This window comes from Nycticebus coucang, chromosome 8, assembly GCF_027406575.1.
Source record: "Nycticebus coucang isolate mNycCou1 chromosome 8, mNycCou1.pri, whole genome shotgun sequence".
NCBI lineage: Eukaryota > Metazoa > Chordata > Mammalia > Primates > Lorisidae > Nycticebus > Nycticebus coucang.
Window position 1 is genome coordinate 118,793,256 of NC_069787.1, and position 14,239 is coordinate 118,807,494.

At 34.6% G+C, this 14,239-nt stretch overlaps 1 long non-coding RNA gene across 1 annotated transcript; it reads right to left on the reverse strand.

Annotated features, from left to right (window-relative positions):
* Positions 1-1,876: 1,876 nt before the first annotated feature.
* Positions 1,877-5,919, reverse strand: LOC128591811 (uncharacterized). The gene is made up of 3 exons (XR_008381664.1): positions 5,794-5,919; positions 2,892-2,998; positions 1,877-2,052 (listed from the first exon to the last, which is right to left on the reverse strand). It is a non-coding gene; the product is annotated as an uncharacterized LOC128591811 (long non-coding RNA).
* Between the last annotated feature and the right edge of the window lie 8,320 nt (positions 5,920-14,239).

Consider the following 14,239-nt stretch of genomic DNA (forward strand, 5'->3'; position numbering starts at 1 on the left):
TTTTATCAAATGTCAAAATACTGTTATATTGCATAATGTATCCTAACCTGCTAGTCCTTAAAACTTTTCATAATTTTTTAAAGCTTATTTTACATTATTGTTTTAAATTCAATCTAGTATTACTACTTTAGATAGGACTTTCTGTTCAGGATGAGTATTCACAATTTCTTTTTTTTTTATTAAATCATAACTGTATACATTGATATGATCATGGGGCATCATACACCTGCTTCATAAACCATTTGACAGATTTTTATCACAGTGGTTAACATAGCCTTTCCGGCGTTATCTCAGTTACTGTGCCAAAACATTTACATCCTACATTTACCAAGTTTCGCAAATACCCCTGTAATATGCACCACAGGTGTGATCCCACCGATCCCCCTCCCTCTACCCACCATCCCCCCCCCTACACAATTTCTTTCTCTTGATGCCAAAACGAGACTGATTAGGGTTGCAGGCATTTTCAGAGACGTTTTAAAAATTCCTGCCTCCTCCATTCCCTTGGGCCCTAGTTACAAAATTAAAACAAACAAACTATCAAAAACGCCAGTCCTTTTAGGAAAGCCCAATATTCTTTAAAACTCAATTCTGGTTTAAAATATTGAGAGGAAAGTTCTCGTGAGCTGGGTCACTCCTTGGTGAGCCCCACTCTTGTCTGTGTTATGACCCAGCCAGCTTGCCGTCCCTTCTCCTTCTGAGACAGAGAGAGAATTGCTAACTGTATCTGGATGAGTTAGGCCTGCTAAGCATTATTAGTCCATGCCATCCAAAAAGAAACTAATTTTTTTAAGCTCTAAACTATTATACTAAAGCTAAAAGTTACATTCTTTTGATCCTGGCAGAGTCCACAGAATTTTGCTCCCTGGTAATTAAATTCCATTTCCTGAAAAGTGGCTGACTCTATGTGATGATCACTGTTTAAAACTGCATGCCTATGAAAGACCTGAAGTTTAGAGAATGCATTTTTTTTCCCCAAACACTTCTCTCTAACTTGCTAGTGGTGAGCATTAACTCACCAGGATTATGTGTAGGACGGCCACTTCAAATTTCAGTAACTATTTTCCTAGAGGAGGGTATAGAGGAAAAACTATTTCAGTAACTATTCAGTAACTATTTTCAGTTACTGGAAAATTTCAGTAACTATTTTCTGCTATCTATACACTATATCCCTAGGTTAAGATGCATGGTACCTTTTTAGACCTAATCACAACTTCATAACTGTTAAAATTATTAATTTATAAATCAAATACCAAATATCAACGTATATTATCTCCATGTGTGTATATGCAACTTCCCAAGGGGAGTACGGCAAAGGTGACTGATATTCAGCAATGAGGTGTTTAGCACTACTTCCTAGTATGCGTTTGGGAACTTAATTGTCTAACTTTGTATATATATTTAAATCTCAAATACAATCATTGGCAATAAGATAAACTTGTGACTCCCTTGTACTGTAGAAGAAATTATATGTTGCTGGTGCTCAACTAGTAATTGGGAATTGGAAATGGGCTAACTTCATACTTGATCTATAAAAATTTGCTCTCATTTATTTATAATAGATCAAAATTGAATTATCTTCAGAAAAAATATTTTGACCATTATTTATTTATGATTAATGCAAAAGTGAATTTTACGTACTTGACTAATTCATAATTTTAACAGTTTAGTCTCATAATTGTTACACAGTGATTATTATTTCTAAATATATGAGCCCATACAAATATAACACTTCCCTGACAAAAGTAGCTCTTGTTAGCAAATATTTTCTCAACCAACCAAATTTTCTTTGAATACATATAGAAAGATAATTAAAAGTTCCAACCAAACTACTAGGACATAATCAGCCTAAAAATAGTGCAAGAATGATCAAACATTTATTGATAATACACTGAAGCATACAATAGGTATCAACACAAATGAATTACTAATATCATTTTCTTTTGGAAATAAGATAAAATAAGTCAATGAAAAGTAATGGATTGAAAATGATGGCAATTTACTCCTTCAGTGAAGTATATTACTTCAACACAGTTTTTCTTCTATTAGTTCCTTTGAAGAAAATAAGAGAAAAGAGGGGAGCAGTTAAATAACTGTAGACTTTTAGCTCTAGGTTTTTCAATACCGTGCAAACTAACAGTGAAATTGCTTTCACAGTCAGAAGAAAACAAGATGAAATCAGTAGAAAGAAAATGAATAAAACCAGATCCATTCAGTTTGAATGTAACTTTTAACCAGTTAAAAGTGACTACGGATCGAAGGTTATTTTCTTTCATCTGTTCTTAGTCTGCCTCCTTGTGGTTTCCAGAAAACTGTCACCCAGCATAAGCTAAGGTGATAAAAGTTATATGATATCTAATAAATTAAAGTTTTACTATGTCTTTCAATGTTGTTTAGAAAATGTCTAAGCTCGCTTTATTTGAGAAAACAAAAATATTTAGAATTAGAAACAAATACCTCAAAACTAACATCTTTAAATAAATTGATATTTTGTCAAAACGATCTAGCTGAGGGCTGTGTGTGTGCATTCATTTAATGTGCCATGAACAGATTTTAGAAGTTATCACTTCTTTACAAAAATAAACTGCACGGTTATGACCTGAGAGAGGAGGCAGCACATTAAATAGCTATGGTAACTCATTATAATTAGAAGTTGCTCTGACAAAGATACTGCAAGCCTGATCTAGATTCCATTGTTGGTCATTCCTTGATTTGCCTAAAATTTAAATGCCAATATTTGTAGGTTATAAAGGGTGTCTATAGATAACTATCTCTTGGTACACTTACTTAAATGATGAACAGGTTGATATTATTGACATAATTGAAGTTCCTAAAATCTCTAAGCTATAATATTATTAATCAGCAGTATATTTGATTTTGTTTGTTATTACCTATTCCACATGCTTCACTTTATCTTCTACATTATGCACAATTCATCCATGAATTAGGTGGTATGTTGTTGCTTTTTTCATTTTTGGCAATGAAATAGGTTTTTAGCCTTCCACGTTTGAATAGGCGATTGAATTGTTAAATAAATAAGAAAAGAATAAACACAAACATCATGATTAATTCCAATGCCATTTTCCCAAGTAGCGTTCAAAGACTCATTATAACCACAACCTTTATAAATAAAGTCCAGTAACTTGTTTCAAGATCAAAAGCAAAGGAAACCATGTGGTAACAATCATGTTACATGCACATACAGTCACATATATTTCACACACAGAGACACACACATTATTTTTCTACCAAGACTTCTGCCTATAACTCTAGTGTTCCTGTACAGTCCACTCTCATCTCTTTGGACTTAGTTTTCTCACTTATGAAATGGTAGTGTAAGAACTGATTAGTATTTTTTGAGCTGAGATCTATAGATCAATTCCTTTGTATTCAAGTCCTCCAGCAGAATTTGTAAGTACGGTTATGCCTTGGTATCTGTGGGCTATTGGTTCTAGAACCTCCTTCAGATACCCAAATTCACAGATACTCAAGTTCTTCTTATAAAATGCCATAATATTTGCATGTAACTTTGCACACTCCTTCCCTATACAGTTATGTGCCACTTAACCATAGGGATACAGTCAGATAAATGAATTGTTAGGTGATTTTGCTATTGTGCAAATGTCGTAAAGCATACTTCCAGAAACCTAGGCTGTATGGTATAGCCTATTGCACTTTGGACACAAATTTGTACAGCATATTACTATACCAAATGCTGTAGAAAATTGTAAGAAAATGGTGATCATTTGTGTATTTGAACATTTTTTTTTTTTTCGAGACAGAATCTTATTTGGTCCCCCGTGGTAGAGTGCCGTGGTGTCTTAGCTCACAGTAATCTCAAACTCGTGGGCTCAAGCAATTCTCTTGCCTCAGCCTCCCAAGTAGCTGGGACTACAGGTACCCACCACAATGCCTGGCTGCTTTTTAGAGACGGAGTCTTGCTCTGGCTCATGCTGGTCTCAAACCTGTGAGCTCAGGCAATCTACCTGCCTCAGCCTCCCAAGTGCTGTACTTGAACATTTTTAAACATGGAAACGTAATGTCTTCAGCCACGGAAATTTTTTAAGTCTATCATAATTTTATATGTCCATTTTGTATGTGGTCCATTGTTGACTGAAACATAATTGTGCAGCACATCACTATACTTTAATAATTTCTAGATTATTTATAATATCATATCCAATTAAATTCTATGTAAATATTTGTCATGCTTTATTGTTTAGGTCAGGAAATAATGACAAACATAGTCTGTACATTGTTCACTACAAATACAAGTTTTTCAATTTGCAATTGGTTGATTCCACAAATACAGGACCCGTGTATATAAGGGATTGACTGCATTTTGTTTACATAATTATGAAAATTTAAATGCATATTATGAACATTGTGCCTTATAATTGGGCATAGCAATGAAGCCAAAACTTAAACCAGAGGGTTTGAATTTTTAAGAAAGAATTTTTCAATATCTAGTCAAAGAATCTTTGTAGGTATCAAAGGTATTCTTGACCGTCCACAAGTGAACAAATGTGAGAAATATTTCTCAAATTTCTTTCAGCATTTAATGTTTGTCTTCAAATGTGATAGTCACTTGCTTTAAGTGGAGTTACCAGCAGAAGGCAGCACATTGCAAAAGAAAGCCGAATTGATTTTTCTCTACTGCTTTTGTATGCGCAATGTCTGAAGACCTTTCAGAAGAAGCAGACCAATTTCAAAGACTATAGGGCCAGCTGTCTAAAACCAAGCCCCAAGACTTGCGAAAGAAAACTGACAACCTTACTAAAATTTCTAACATAAGGCTGGTAACCTGTAGTTCTCTTTTTTACAATATGAAAAAGGGACATTGTGAACTCAAAGGGAAAAGAATTGCCAAAAATCAAGTGTTTGTGACATTAATGATCTAAAGCAAAGAATGTTAAGCATTCCAAGGAAATACACACAAAAATCTCTCTAGCATGGCTTCAAAATAATTGAATTTATGCAAAAACAAGGTTAGGAACAAATGGACTGATATTAGCAAGACCAGTTTATTAAAAGAAATATTGGTTGTTGATCAGGTTCAGCATAAACATATTCCAAAGGAAAGATGGTTCGGAGTATTTAGATGAATAAATTGTAAAATCTCAGAAAAGGAAGTAGAAGGACTGATGGCTGTTTGGCTTCTAATACACATCTGTTTTAATCAGATTATTACTAAGGTTACATATTAATAAAACTGATGAGTTCAAACTCTGCCTCCATTAACAAATAGTTCAAAATCCACAAGTTTGTTAAGATCATATAAAAAACAGAATTGAAAAATTGTCAAATAAAGATTATTTTGTGGGCCAATATAATTAGCTACCAAACTATTTAATTACTATAATGATTCTACTTTCCTGACTTGATTATTTGAATATTATTTAATTTTATCTAATAATTTAAGTATAACATACACAATCATGAGTTTGTTACTGAAATCTTTAATGGGTATACTTTTTCATTAAACAATTATACCTAATCAAAAATTTATAACCGAATAATTATTTATTATAAAATATGTCATTATCCTATAGTTAATGTCTTCAATATTGGAACATATGTCTGATTTCTGGACATATAATGGGAAGGATATACTTCTAGTTAATATTAAAATTATGTTTAATTTTTAAACATATATTTATAAATAAATTATTTAAAAAATTTAGAGACTTTGTGACCCCATCGTTACTGATCAAACACAGCCAAACAAACCCAGAGACCCTGATTAATACAAAAACTGCCCGTCTAAGTTAGATCTGCCCCTTCCTTTCTTACCAATAGCAGAAAAATAACCAGCTTGAGCAACTTCGCAGAAAAGATGCAACTGACCCAGAGGTCAAAACAAACAGAAGAACAGGTCCCATGAGTCATTATGACATTAACAGAAATAAAAAAGAAAGCAAACATCTCTCCTTCTGCTTTCATAGTCACAAGATGAAAAGTGACAGCTGGTTTTGCTTTCCTGAAGCCATCTATCATTTATATGATTGCCTAATGTCAGCTTCGACAGAACATTTTAGAAGCCAAGTTGAAGGTATACAGAGGGAAAGAGCCTATCCAGTCAAATCTTGCTGAGGCCTCTGGCTGAGCACATCCTGTTAAATTGGTAGCACATCTCTGATACTATCCTCAGCTCAGACCAATATGTCAACCCTTTGTTAATTGGTGTTATCAGTCTTGTGATTTTACAATATCTATGTGTCAATTAATTTTCTTAATGTTTTTCTCTTAATTAACTACCATTACATTTAATGCATTAATTCTTAGGAATTCACTTATACATTAGATCATAAATAGGAAACCCAAATCACCTCTCATGCATATAATGAAAACAGAATACTAATAAATACTATTTAAATATTCTTGCTTGCTTATAAAAGTTCAGAGCCTGAGCCCTCATATCCTCTTTTTAAAAAAGAGTAATAGGAGAAACGGGGTCTCAGTCTGTCTCAAAAAAACACAAATAAATAAATAAATAAATAAAGTAATAGCAAGTGTTAGAGAATATTACAAACTGAAATAATCAGAATAAGACTTTTTTCTTGTTATATTCCACAGGGATTGAAACATAACGGTGAAAAGGATGAGAGCTTGCTAATAAAACAGCCAGGACTGATAATGTTTCAGACCCTTAAATTTCTGGGCACTTCATACAGGAAAATTTCAATTTTATATCAAGCTTTTAGATGATTCAGCATAGTCTATCAGGCCTCCCCAAAGGTATTGTGAAGTCTACTCAGAACTTGCCACACAAGATATAGGTTTCATCCTCCACAGACTCTGCTCTGCTTGTGGGTATTACCCTTTAGATCTGCCGCTGACCTACAGAGCTCCTGATAACATTATTCTCTCCCCATGTTTCCTCCAAGGTTAATTGGCTGTTAAATGTACACTAGGAATGATAAAGTAGGAGCAGCAATATGATTTGGCAAAAATGTAAAGTTTGGAATTTATTGTTTCCAATTTTACTTAGGTCTAGTTTTACTAGGTCCAACTCAGTTTTATCTGTTCTGTTTGCTTGTTTTTCTCCTCAATGTTACCAATTATTATGGATTTAAGATCCATTTCTGTTTTCCTCCAAAATCTACCACTGATCAACTTAAAATTACATTTCTGGAAACAAATGATAAAACTTAACAAAACCAATTGTGCCCAAACTGTATTATGACTTTGGTTAACTAGCAACTTTCGGCTGAATATTATTTTTTTCATTCTCCAAGACTGAACTGCCAAACATCTTCTCTTCCTTTGTTTATCGGTAAGAACTTTATTTAATTGAAGTAACACTTAATTTTATTCCTTTTTGAAGTTAGTAGCTGCTAATTTATTTTTCTGTATTCCCTCATGGTACCTATACTAGTGTTTTCTACTTAAAATAAATAATTGCTTAATCAGATTATGAATGAATAAATGGAAAGTGATAATATTCAAATAAAACATTAAAGTATTTACAAATAATATGTCGACTTTTGTAAAGAGAATACATCTCTTGTTTTTTGCATAACAATATACTGAACCTCTAATGAAAATAAACTTGGAAATATAATATCTTGAAACTAACTTTGTGGGGGTAAGGGGAAACTTTCCCTTTCTCCCAGAAAGTTTTCTGAAAGATTAACTCATAATTAAGGCCTATTAACAAGAGGAAGAGGTTTATTTACTGTGTAGATGGGAAGAACCACAGAGTGATTAACTAATATGCAAGGGGACCCAGATATTTGTATACCCACCTTTTGTGGGGGATGATAAGGAATATAGGTAAGTCTGTTTAGGGACAACAAATAGTTGCTAGGGAGGATGAATGGATGTAAGAAACAGATTAGTCTGTAAATGACTCTTTGCAAATTAAATTAACCTGGAGACAGGTATTATTTTTAAAGTGATTTGGTTACATTCTTTATTTTCTTACCTGCAATATATTGAGATAACAGGGAGGGGAAGGGAAGTTAGTTGTTTTTTTGATGGGTCCATCTGGTTATGCAGATAGAGAGAAAGCACCTACTAAGGCCTGTTGATCTCTAAAGGCCTTTAATTCAAAATACTCTTTATACCAAAGAGTCATATTCTGAGGTGCAACTTCCTGAGCTCTCTCAACTTCATATGCTAAAATCCAGTGTACAGAATCTTTTCGAAGATGACAGTGCTCTGTATAGAAATGTACTCTTCCCTTTTCCAAGAGGAATGAAAAACGTCATAGTTTTACCTTTCTTTCATTTAATAGAATTTATTTTCTTCCTCAGAAATTTGAGAGAATATTCATTTGTTACAAATTAAAGTAATAATGTCATATAATAACAACTAAAATTCGTATGTAGGGACTAAAGATTTTAGAGTTGTTTTATTAAAGCAGAACTAATACATTTTTTCAAATGTTTATCTTTTAAACCTTGCTATAATTTATTACTGAGTAAGATTTGAATCAAAGTTAATCATTCTTCATATGTTTATTGTTGTAAAAAGCATGACTGAAATGGTAAATTATTTCCTCACTGCAAGTTTAACCAATTACAAATGTTCTATTTTATAGTTAATTTAGTAAATATTTAATCTTCTCTTATGTTGTCAGGCATATCAAGTATATAATTATTAATCAGTTTTTGTCCTTTCTGTTTAGCTGGGAATCTCAGTATTGAAGTAAAAGAAACATCCTCAATCCATCTAAATAATAGAGTAGGTTAGTGGGAATTTGAAGGAAGGTGGGAGAGGAATTTCTAAAACACAAGAGAGGAGAGTGGGTGGAGCGAGGTGGCCAATAGAAACCTCCAGTGACTGTCCCTCCACACGAAGACCAAATTCAAGAACTATCCATGCAATCCAGCATTTTCAGATAAACCAAATCATGAGTGATCATACTATATGGCTTTACCATTGTATCAAGGAAAGACACACGAAAGAGGGTAGAAAGGACAATTTTGCAATGCGTACACCACTCCTTCACCATCCCCTGGCACTGTTGCTCCAGAACACCAACTGGGGAAGTGATTAGGAGACATTGCATTGAAACCCAGGGCCCTCCTGGCACTGCAGACCACAGCACCGGGCAGGATTCTGCTGGTGACAAAGGAGGGAGCATTTAGACTAGCCCAGCCAAAGAGAAATCCTGCACACCAAAACTTGAGTTCTGGCTAGCCCCACAACCAGCTGACAAAATTTTAGCCTCCTGGGGGCTGAAATAATTTGTAAGGCTGTCAGTCCACAAAGGCTGCGGTAGTTCTTGGGCAATTCCTGTTGCTGTGCTGACTTGAAGCCAGTGAACTTTGGATGTAATGGCCCAATAAGACACCAGCAGTGGCAGCCAAGCCAGGGCCTCTGTCACCTCTCACAGGCACATCCCAATCACAGGCAATACAGCTTAGGGAATCTTCTCCCACATGGGGAAAGGAAAGGGAAGAGCTCAGAGGGCTCTGTTATGTAACTTGGGCACCAGCCATGGAGAAATAAAGTACCAAGCAAACCCCTGAAGCCCTTGAATCCAGGTCTTAATTCTTAAAAGGTCTATCTAGACCTACCTGGGCAGAAGGAAATGTGCTGCCCTAAAGGAAAGGACCCAGTCCTGGCAGAATTTACCACCTGGTGACAAATGAGCCCTCAAGTTTCAAAAACAAACAACAAACAAACAAAAAAAAAAAACATAGGTAGCCAGGCAACAGTCATCATGGGTTTTGGGTTTGCCTGGATTTGGCTTCAGGTGTGACCTGTTGCTGGTGGCCATGAAGGAGTCCTCTGTCACTCCTCCTCCAACTCCAGTAGCCCAGCATGGAGAGTGAGGGACGAGAGTGAGAGACTTTAAATGGAAATCCAGGGAGTTCTCTTATGTCTTAGTCAAGTCCACCAAAGTGGTAACACCAGGAATCTGCAGGCATCACTGCCTTATAAGCACCAAGAACATGCAGCAGGTGAACCAAATCATATGAGTGATCATTCTACAAAGTGTGAACTCATCAAATGAACTAAATAGGTATGAGTGACCAGTCCAATAGGAGACAGGTGACCTTTCAAAGAATTCAAAATACTTATCCTAAAGAAGCTCTTTGAAATTCAAGACAAAACAAAAGTGAAATTCACAAGCCTATCAGAGAAATTTAGCAAAGAGTGAAATAATAATAAAAAAGAAATTCTGGAGCTAAAAAATTCAATTGACAAAGTGACATCAACATCTCTCAACAGCAGAATTGACCAAGAAGAAGAAAGAATTTGTGAGCTAAAAGAAAGGCTATTCAAAAATATTCAATCAGAAGAAGAAAAAAAAAAAAAGAAAGAAAGAAAGAAAAATGAAAAGAAAGAAAGAAAGAAAAAAGAAAAGAAAGAAAGCATGCTTACAAGATTGAGAAAATAACCTGAAAAGAGATTGGCTCTTTATGGCCAAGGCCTGAGAGTTATTGGCCATAAAGAAATAAAGTCAAAGATGAAAAAGGAGACATTACAACAGATACTGCAGAAATCCACAGGATTTTAGAGGATATTCTGAGGTACTATATGCCAATAAATGGGAAAGCCTAGAAGAAATGGATAAATTCCTAGACATGTATGACCTGCCAAACTTGAACCAGGAAGAAATCTAAAACCTGAATAAACCAATATAGAAAACAGTAATATAATAAATATATATATAAAGTAATATAATATAATAAAACAATATAGAAACAGTAGTAAACTCTCCCATTAAAGAAAAGCCCAGGACTTGATGGCTTCACTGAAGAATTCTACCAGCCATTCAAAGAAAAATTAATATTAATCCTACATAAAGAATTCCAAAAAATTGAAGAGGAAGCAATTCTCCCAAACTAATTTCATGAGACCTGTATCACCCTAATACCAAAACAAGACAAAGACATAACAAAAAAGAAAACTATAGGTCAGTATCTCTTATAAATATAGATGCAGGGCGGCGCCTGTGGCTCAGTCGGTGGGGCGCCGGCCCCATATACCGAGGGTGGCGGGTTCAAACCCGGCCCCAGCCAAACTGCAACCAAAAAATAGCCGGGCGTTGTGGCGGGTGCCTGTAGTCCCAGCTGCTCGGGAGGCTGAGGCAAGAGAATCGCTTAAGCCCAAGAGTTGGAGGTTGCTGTGAGCTGTGTGAGGCCACGGCACTCTACCGAGGGCCATAAAGTGAGACTCTGTCTCTACAAAAAAATAAAAATAAAAATAAATATAGATGCAATAAAACACTAGCAAACCAAATTCAATAATGTATTAAAGAGATTATTTATCATAATCAAGTGGGATTCTTACTAGAGATGCAAGGATGCTTCAACATATGCAAATCAATCAATATGATCTATCAACAGAACCAAGGACAAGAACCAAAATGATTATTTCAGTTAATACTGAAAAAGCATTTAATAAAATTCAGTACCCCACCCCCTTGGCAAACTTATTTTACAGATAAAAATCTAATGCTATTAGAGGTGGAAAAACATACATTTGAGCTCAGCCAGGACTCAATCCTAGATTTGCAAACTCAGGAGCCCATACTCTTATTTATTATTTCATATAATGTGGTTGTTCTCATTTTATTGTATTGTGAAATGAGAATGCACAGATTGAACATAAAATATAGAAACATAGATGTTTCTCTCTTTTTAATAGGATGAACCTGCTTATTTTTTTCTCCAGAATGTGATAAACATTACTTTGGTGAAAATGAAAGAGATATCATTTGAGAGCACATCAGACACCAGTGCAGGGTTGATGAAAATGCCTTGTAGACGCACTGTCTTCATTACAATTTTGCACAGCCCCTTGACTTATCCATTGCTAATGACAGACAACAAATGGAACATGGGACTAATGTCATGAAGCATGTTATACATTGGGATGCAATATCAGTAATTTTTTAGGTACATTGTATTTGTATCTGTTTCCAAACTGCAGAAATTCTATAATATCTAGAATTCTATAATATCTAGAATTCTATAATATCTAGAATTCTGCTTAAGGCAACTTATATTAAGGGCAACTTTTCTTACATAATGTAAATAATGTTTATTAATGATTTTTATGAATAAAAAATTATTTCACTTTACCACAATCAAGCTATTTTCCTGTGTTACGCTATTCAATTTATTAGCTGAGCAAATTAGTTTCTTCATCTGTTGTTTACTAGGAGCTACAATATCGTGGAGGTGCTAAATAAACTGCAATACACTGATGGATACATTTCTACTTCGCTTTCTTTTAGTTTAATTACCATATACTTCATTTTTATAGTGTTTCACACTAAATATAGTATCAAATACATTGTAAAGTTGTAATTTACTATTTTCACTATTCCTTGGGGGGGCATTAAGATGAGGGTACATACGGTTATGTTACATTATTTGTGCTTGTAAGGTAATGTCCGAATGGTAGTTGAGTCATTTATCTAGGAAGTGTACCGTATACCCATACGCTGTATCCAATATGTGGGAACTTACCAAGCCCCCTCCCTTCTTCTTGAATTTAATTGTGTTTTTCTCTCATGTGGGCCTGTAGTTGTTGATCTACAAGTTTCAGATTAGTGTTGAGTATATGGGATGTTTGCTTTTCCATCCTTAAGGTAATCTGCTTAGAATAATACTCTGCAAATCCATCCAGGTAGGTACACTTTGTATCCACCAAAAGGTGCAAAGGCTCCTTTTTTTTTTTTTTAAGCATTAATACTATGATATATGAAATTAGGGTTTTTTTTGGGGGGGGGTGTTAGGTAAAGTCCAAGTTATAGTTGAGCCCTTCACCCAGGAGGCATGCCATAGACTCCTACATCGTACCCGTTAGGTGCTTACCAAACCCTCTGTCACCTCCTCTCACACCCATTCTTAAATTTAATTGCATTTTCTCTCATGTGGGTGTGTAGTTGTCCATCTACTAGTTTTATGTTCGCATTAAGTACAGGGATATTCGCTTTTTCATTCTTGTGATACTTTACTTAGAAGTTCTCCAAATTCTTCCTGGTAAATACAAAAGATGTAAAGTCTCCATCTTTCTTTATGGCTGAATAGTATTCCACAGTGTACATAAACCACAGTTTATTAATCCATTCATGGTTTGATGGGCACTTGGGTTGTTTCCACATTTGGTTGATTATGAATTGAGCTGTGATAAACATTCAAGTGTAAATGTCCTTATGGTAAAACGATTTTTTTCTTTCTTCTGGATACATGCCTAGTAACGGGTTTGTGAGATCACCTAGGAAGTCTACTTTTAGTTCTTTGAGGATTCTCCTTACCTCTTTCCAGAAAGGCTGTACTAGTTTGCAATCCCACCAACAGTGCATAAGCATGCCCCTCTCTCTGTACCAACGCCAGCACCTGCAGCTTTCTGACCTTGTGATGCAGGCTATTCTCACTGGTGTTAGGTGATATTTCAAAGTGGTTTTCATTTGCATTTCTCTAATACTTCGGGACAATGAGCAGTTTTTCATGTGTTTTTTGGTCATTTACCTGTCTTCTTTGGAAAAGTTTCTGTTCATGTTGCTTGCCCAGTGATTGATGTGGTTATTTGCTACTTTCATGGTGATTTGCTTCAGTTATTAGCCCTTCGTTATTCTTATAAATTCCACAAAACCATTGTATCAGTCAAGCTATTTATTGGTACTGATAAATTAATCTCCTATTTCAAGAAACCACATACGCACAAAAATTAAACTCATCTAGTAAATAACAATTGTGTTTATTCATTGATTTCAGATTTGTGTATTTTAAAGTTTTAAAATGAATTTTATTGAACTCTTTTATGGAATTAATCATAATGATAGTTCAAATTATTAGCTGTGATATAGACTTTTTAATACTGAATTTTACATTTCTGAAATGAATGAATTCTTTAGATCATAGACTAAATATTAAAGGGAAATTCCATACACAAATAAATGAAGATATCATTTTAATTTGAAAATTGTGTTAAGACCTAGAGAAATAAAAATAAAATGAAAATAAATGTTGAATTTGTCCTAAAAGTAAATTTAGTAAGCTGCTTCTCATTCAATAAAGGAATTGGAAGAGATGATAGACTTTCTTTTAAGATTAGTGACTCTTTATACTTCAGCATAGAGCATTGAAAACTATGTATTTCTCTGCCTCCTCAAGAAACATCACTAAAATGCATCACATAAATCTACAACAAAAGGAAAACAGAAATGGAGAAAACTGAGCTCTACATATTTTGGGGATATACAAAGATTTGAGAAAGCTGAAACAACAGATTCTATGAGAAGCAAGAAAATCTGGCCATAAAAAACCAG